This window comes from Portunus trituberculatus, chromosome 21, assembly GCF_017591435.1.
Source record: "Portunus trituberculatus isolate SZX2019 chromosome 21, ASM1759143v1, whole genome shotgun sequence".
In the NCBI taxonomy this organism is placed as follows: domain Eukaryota; kingdom Metazoa; phylum Arthropoda; class Malacostraca; order Decapoda; family Portunidae; genus Portunus; species Portunus trituberculatus.
Genome location: NC_059275.1, coordinates 9,447,485 through 9,454,984, shown reverse-complemented (window position 1 = coordinate 9,454,984; position 7,500 = coordinate 9,447,485). Strand labels below are relative to the sequence as shown.

General features: G+C 43.6%; 1 long non-coding RNA gene across 1 annotated transcript in view; it reads left to right on the top strand.

Annotated features, from left to right (window-relative positions):
• The window catches only part of LOC123506886, a 4,069-nt gene extending 1,181 nt beyond the window's left edge, over window positions 1-2,888 (top strand). The window contains exon 2 of the long non-coding RNA XR_006675544.1: window positions 2,653-2,888. This is a non-coding gene — a long non-coding RNA (uncharacterized LOC123506886). The remainder of the gene's footprint in view (window positions 1-2,652) is intronic.
• The last annotated feature ends 4,612 nt before the right edge of the window (window positions 2,889-7,500 follow it).

The following is a 7,500-nucleotide window of genomic DNA, read 5'->3' as shown; positions in this document are numbered from 1 at the left end:
TATCATCATGATCATGATGATCATCATAATCATTAGAACTATCTCTCCTCCTGCTACTATTTCTACTTATATTACTGCTGCTCATGCTGCTGCTCCTATTTCTACTTATACGTTTACAACTACTACCACTTCTATAATGATAGCAGCAGGAGCAACAGCAACATCATCATCATCATCATCATCATCAACAACAACAACAATAACAACAACAATAACAACAACACCAATGACTACAAGTACACCACTACCACTAAGAACAGCAATTATAAAAACAACATCTACTCCTACAACTTTAGTTATAACAACAAAACAACAACAGCAGCAGCAGCAACAGCAGCAGGAACAAAACAACAACAATAACAACAGCAACAGTAATTACAATTGCATCAACAACAACGACAACAGTAATGACAATAGCAATCACTACAACATCAACAACAACAACAACAACAATAACTACTACTACTACTACTACTACTACTACTACTACTACTACTACTTCTACTTCTACTACTACTACTACTATTACTACTACTACTACTATATCCATCGTTGCTGCTGCTCCTGTTACTTTTACTGTTACTGTTTTGTTTCCTTGGAAAATTTTTGATATTGTTGTAATCAATTTTTTTTTCTCGGAGTCGTTGTCACGGTGGTAATGGTTGATGTGGTAGTCACTGTTGTTGTGGTCGTGGGCGTTGTGGTCGTCTGGGTCTTATTTCTTAGTCAGAGAATACTCTTCTGATCTTATTCGGAGCAAGAGTCAGAACAAATGGAGTAGGCAAGACTGATCGCTTCACCTTTGCCAGTGTAATTAGTATGCACGCACTCAGTGTGCTGTAGCTACTCTGTCAGCGCTGCATGTGGCGCTGGACAGAAAGACAAATGTGTAAACAAGTCTCGTTGTGTCTCTCTGTGTGTCTCTTTTACTTCCTGCACCTTCTTCATTCCCAATCTTCCGCAACCTTTCTCTTTCTTTCTCTCTCTCTCTCTCTCTCTCTCTCTCTCTCTCTCTCTGTGTGTGTGTGTGTGTGTGTGTGTGTGTGTGTGTGTGTGTGTGTGTGTCTGCTAAAGTCATCTTCACAAAGCTATGAAAACAACCAAACTGCTAAAAGTATGGATAAAGCAGAATCAGTGTAATGGAGAGGAGGCTGTACCTGATAATAACTATAATGATAATAATAATAATAATAATAATAATAATAATAATGATAATAATAATAATAATAATAATAATAATAATAATAATAATAATAATGATAATAATACTTTTATTATTAATAGTAATAATAATAATAATAATGATAAGAACAATAATGAAAATAATAATAATGATAATGATAATAATGATAATAATAATAGTAATAATAATGATAATAATAATAATAATAATAATAATAATAATGATAATAATAAAAGTAAAACTAAGGTAAAAAAAAAAAATACAGCAACAGAAAGACCTGAGTGTTAAGTTCGTGATTTAAGCTTCCTTTCTTACACATTTCTTTCATGTTAAGTTAAGTCTTACTGATGATGTGCACTTTTATTCTTTATTTCTGCCTTTATATCCATGACTTAACACAGATTACCCCAGAGTTACATTTGCATGACTTTTTGATGCTTTCTGTTGCCTTGTTTGCCTCCCATGACGTTGTATTTACTGCTGGCGTTCGTATCTCGAGGACAGGACTTACCCCTTCAGAACCATTACACGTTTTCGTATTCATTGTGCTTACTATTTGGGGATTTTATACAGCATCAGAAACTTACGTGGAGGGTTAGAATATTGAAGACTCTGGCCATTAATCTTCTGACTTCCATAGACCCTTCCTAATGAAAATAAAATCTTCTAATCGTACCCAAAACTCAAGGTAAAAATGCGTCCCGGTATTGAGAGGGTTAATTATTCATTTGTGGTCTTTATTATATTCCCTTCCCGTATCCTTTTCCTTCTCTGTCCATTGTCAATCAAGGTCGGAAGTGTAACAGATTCTCTCTGCCACTCTCTTATTGAATGACTGAAAGGACACTTCCCTTCCACCTCTTCTTCCTCTTGTTTTCCTCTCCATCTTTCCTGTCTCCATTTTTAACTTTCCATCCGTGAGTTTGATGAAGAGCAGCGCATTGTACTATGTTTTATTCCTTCACAGCCTCGTCGTGATCTGTGTAGCCATGGGTGGTGAGAAGGCGTGGAGAGGCGCGGCGCAGAGTTATGGCTGGGAGGGACAGGGAGGTGGTGGGCAGTGGGCCCTGGGCAGGCAGGCGACAGGGAGGGCGGCGGGGTTGGGTATCCTGGCCGGCGCCGGAACAGTGATTATTGAGACAAGTGAGAATCGCTACCCGCATTGAGTGGCTTGGCGCCTCATGTCTTCTGGGATGTCTGGGGTAGTGAGAGAGAGAGACAGGGGGGAGGGACAAATCTTATAAACATATGCCTAATATAAAAATCAACTAACTCGCCTACTTAGTCTTCCTCTTGCATCTCGTTTGTAAACACTTGAGTTGGCCAATTTATTTACACGTGTTGTTTTGGTGTTTACTTGTTGGTGGCTGGCACAAGCTGCGAGTATGTGGCCACTCCAAGCGGTGAGTGGCGACTGGAAAACCGACACCACCACCACCAGCTAATGTTTGTTTTCTCATCGTGTGCAGGCTGTGCGAGGACGGACGAGGACGAGGACGAGAGGGAGGTCAAGGAGAGTGATCCAGAGCGGGAAAGGGACAGTGAAGACTTCCTCTCAGCGGATGTACTACTGAAGACCGTGACAGTCACCTCCTCTTCACCCGCTCACTCACTCACTCACTCACTCGCCCTATTCTCTCTTTTCACTTGGTAATCATCTTGAAGGTTATCTATCCAAGGAAAGAAACCCAGGTCGCTTTTGTTTCACTCAAAGACACGGACGGAGAGAAAGACTAACACTCATTTGAGGAAAGTTTGTACCTGCAAACAAGCATTGACTGCAACTGAGTGAAAGTGACGCTCGGGCAGTTATCGTCACCTTCATCGCTGGGGCCACGCTACACTATCATGAAGTAACGTGGAAGTCCTCGGGAAGGTCTTTGTTAAACTTGGATATCCCGCCACATCCGGCACCCAATAACTCAGGTAAGTGTGTGTGTGTGTGTGTGTGTGTGTGTGTGTGTGTGTGTGTGTGTGTGTGTGTGTGTGTGTGTGTGTGTGTGTGTGTGTGTGTGTGTGTGTGTGTGTGTGTGTGTGTGTGTGTGTGTGTGTGTGTGTGTGATTATTATTCGTGTGATGACGGAATGCTGTTTTTGCTGACACGCCCAAAACATTAATTGATGACAAGAACATTATAGCTCTCTCTCTCTCTCTCTCTCTCTCTCTCTCTCTCACCAAGAAGACAATAACCTGGCCAGTGGTGAGGTCACTTCCGCTGTGTTTACGTGGGTGCGAGGCCGGTCTCCTCGTTTTAGTGTGTTTTGTGTTGGTGGTCGTTGGTTCTTGGTTCAACGTCACTACACTTCATTGTAATGTTGACCGCACACACACACACACACACACACACACACACACACACACACACACACACACACACACACACACACACACACACACACACACACACACACACACACAATTTCCAAGTAAAATATAATACGTTGAAAATTGTTGACGCACTTAATATTCTCTCTCTCTCTCTCTCTCTCTCTCTCTCTCTCTCTCTCTCTCTCTCTCTCTCTCTCTCTCTCTCTCTCTCTCTCTCTCTCTCTCTCTCTCTCTCTCTCTCTCTCTCTCTCTCTCTCTCTCTCTCTCTCTCTCTCTCTCTCTCTCTCTCTCTACTGACGGAAGCGAGGGGGGCCATTACTTCTCTACATCACTATTACCGGCCTGGCTCTTTCCCTTGTCCCTTCTCTCCCAAATCGCGGCTTGGGAGGAGGGATTGGTAGGGGGCAGGGGGCAAGAGAGGCAGGGGAGGTGTAGGGTGGGCGACAGGGGGCCAGGGTAGGGCAGGATGTACCCACTTGCTGCTCTTGGTGTCCTCCTCTCCCCCGCCTTCCGCCTCCCGTGACCCCTGTGGTTCTCCTTCCTCCTTCCTCCTCCTCCTCCTCCTCCTCCTCCTCCTGCTCCTGCTTTTATGTCCAGTTCCTCTTACCTGCTTAGACTGCTCATTGTTGTTTGTGTGTGTGTGTGTGTGTTTGTTTGTGTGTGGTGGGGTGTTTGTTGGGGTGTTAGAAGGGGACAGGTGCCATCTATCAGTGTGTGTGTGTGTGTGTGTGTGTGTGTGTGTGTGTGTGTGTGTGTGTGTGTGTGTGTGTGTGTGTGTGTGTGTGTGTGTGTGTGGACATGTGGCATTAATCCTCAGTAACACATGGCTAAAGCTTTTTTCTTTCTCTTCTCCTTCTTCTTCTTCTTCGGTTCTTCTTCTTTTTCTCCTTTCTTGTGTTGTAACTGAAGAAGGTGAGACTGCTAATTCATCATCTCGCCCTTCACTGTCTCCTGCCTGTCACTCCCCTCCATTGCAGTCTCTTTCTCTTCTGCCACACTTCCTTTTGTCCATTATTCCTCCCTGTGTGCTCCTCATCACCCACCATCCCTCCCCTCTCTCTCTCTCTCTCTCTCTCTCTCTCTCTCTCTCTCTCTCTCTCTCTCTGTGTGTGTTGTGGTTCACGGTTTACTTGAAGGAGTGACGGAGAGGGGGCGAGGGTGCAGGCAGGCCAACTACATCTGGTTATGGACGGTGTTTGTTGTTCCAAGCTATATGATCATGGGGTGTGGCGCCTCACTCTCCACTCTCTCATGTCCTGCTCTCCTTCTTCTTCTCCTTCTCCTCTTCTTGATTCGCTCTCATCTTTCCCCCTCTCTCCTCGTTCTCATTCTCCCCCTTGTTTTTTCTCTTCATTCTAGTTCCTCACTTTTATATTATGCTCTTCTCGTTGTCCTCCTTCTCCTTCTCATTTTGCTCCTCCCTTTCATTCTTGTTTTTTTTCTCCTTGTTCTATTCATTCTAAGTATTTACCTGTTTTTTGAACGTCTCTTTTACCTCCTCGTCCTTCTCATTCCTCTTCTTGATCCTATTAAGTGTTTACTGTGTTTTTTTTTACTCCTCCTAATGCTGCTGCTCCACCTCTATTATCATCACTGCCAGCAACCCCACAACCACCTCCTACTTCTCCTCCTCCTCCTCCTCCTCCTCCTTCTCTTGCGTAATGGAGGTAAAAAAAAAAAAATGAATGCAGTGGTCACGTGAACTCAGGACATGATTGGCAGAGTGAAAACAAGACTCCTGTGGATGAAGTGGTCGTCTTGAATTTGCAGCAGCGGTGTTGGTACTGTCGGGTCATTGGCGGGCGACGGGGAGCAGCAGGAAGGAATAAAAGGAGCGTGACAGGCATACAGTGGTGGAAGTTTGATGTGTAGTCAGTAGTGGAAGGAAAGATCGAGTGAGGAAAGCCGTGTGAGTAGCAAGGAGTGAATTGCTAGGTGCTTGGTGGGCAGGGATGGGTTGTTAGAGGCCTCCGTTGCATGACAGATCGTAAAGGAAGTGAAGCGTGGGTGTGCGTGGGTGTGTAGGTGAGTAGCAGCCTCAGTGTGGGTAGTGGGACGAGGCAAAACTGGTGTAGGTGCTATAGGGCGAGGGATGACCACCACTGCTGCCTCATTGTTCACATCCTACTGTCCCACTTCCTCGCCTGATCCTCCTCAAGAGCACAGTGGAGCCTACCCAATTAACTCCGTCTCGGAAATACTTCTGACGTGAACGCACCTTTGCTAATTTCCTTCCTTCAAAGAGTTAACAAAGGGTTACACGATTGCTGCATGGCCCTTCCGGTAAGCAAGAAAAAAGGAAATTTTTTTGTCTTTGTAAGGCTCTAGTCGGGGAAATACAACCTTTACAATTACGAGCCTTCTTTGTACGGTGGTTACTCTACAGTTTACACCATACAGTATACTTCCGTTTGGCGCTAATCGGCCTTTCCTTACAACATGTGAATTCAGGTTTAACCCCTTCAGTACAGGGACACATTTTGACCTTGAGATTTGTGTGCGATTAGACCATTTTATTGACATTAGGTGGTCTATGGAGGTCAGAAGATTAATGGTCACAGTCTCTACTATTTTGATTTCCCACTTAAGTTTCTGAAGCTGTATAAAATCACCAAATAGTAAGCAGAATGAACATGGAAACGCGTCTTGGTACTCCAGAGATTAAGTGCAAACGTGTCTTTAGTTTTTTTTGGAAATGATTGAAACCGATTGTATCCATGATTGTTCCGTGATTACGTTGGTTAATCATTAGCATTTCAGAAACCTGTAAATGAGGCTAAATCTTGTGTAGTTTTGGCCACTCGCCAGCTCAAAGTCACTAAGCTCTTGGTGGCACGACAAGATCCGCTGTGAGTCACGACCTGTCACGTCACGTCACGGCCGGCAGCGGAAGAGAGAGAGAGAGAGAGAGAGAGAGAGAGAGAGAGAGAGAGAGAGAGAGAGAGAGAGAGAGAGAGTGTGTGTGTGTGTGTGTGTGTGTGTGTGTGTGTGTGTGTGTGTGTGTGTGTGTGTGTGTGTGTGTGTGTGTGTGTGTGTGTGTGTCTGTGTGCTGTTTCTTATCCTTTTTGTCAATAATTTGCTTGTGACAAATGATTCTTCTATCTCATGACATCCAAGTCACTTCTACTAACATTACTTTCTGCGAATTAAGATTACACTCTTTTATTGTATTTGAACAGGAAAACTTACATAAACTAGATATGGTCGTTTTCTTTTCTACGTTTCACTTTTTGTTCTTTTTAATTCTCTCTCTCTCTCTCTCTCTCTCTCTCTCTCTCTCTCTCTCTCTCTCTCTCTCTCTCTCTCTACCATTCTACATTCTTTACCTTCAAGTTTCAAGACGCCCCATAACTATTTTTACCATTTCACCGTCCCTATATTTGTATCATTGTGTTATCATTCCATTTCCTGCGGAGAGATGGTGGTCATGCAGCTGCACCCAGAGTGTCTGTCGTGAGGAGGTCTAGGATGTCGCCTCTTATTTTTCCGAGGATGTATAATTTTTGTCCTGATGTTGTGTGGGAGGCAGAAAAGGCAGATGGTGTGTGTGTGTGTGTGTGTGTGTGTGTGTGTGTGTGTGTGTATGTGATTTTGTACATTTGTTTTCGCTATAGAGGTACTCGTACGTCCACATGTCATCCTTCTCTTCAAGACTGTCTAGTTACAAAGATGCATGTTTGTGGTTCTCAGTCTGATTGGGTCAGTTTAGTAGGGTAACCGATGCTCGCCGTTTTGTTCGCTCTCAGAAAGTGAGGAAAACTATAGAAAGATCAGCATTCCACCTCTCTCTGTGTGTCTGTTTGTGCGCCTTGGAACGATAGAATTGTCTCCGTGGAGTTGATATGGAAATCCTTCATCTCTACGTAACCAATCACCAAGTTTATTAGTTATGGGATAGGAAGAAGAATTAATGATATTGCTATTCTTCCTTCTGTTTTCCCATATCATTGTTGTTGTTGATATAATTAATATTTTTATTACAATTTTAC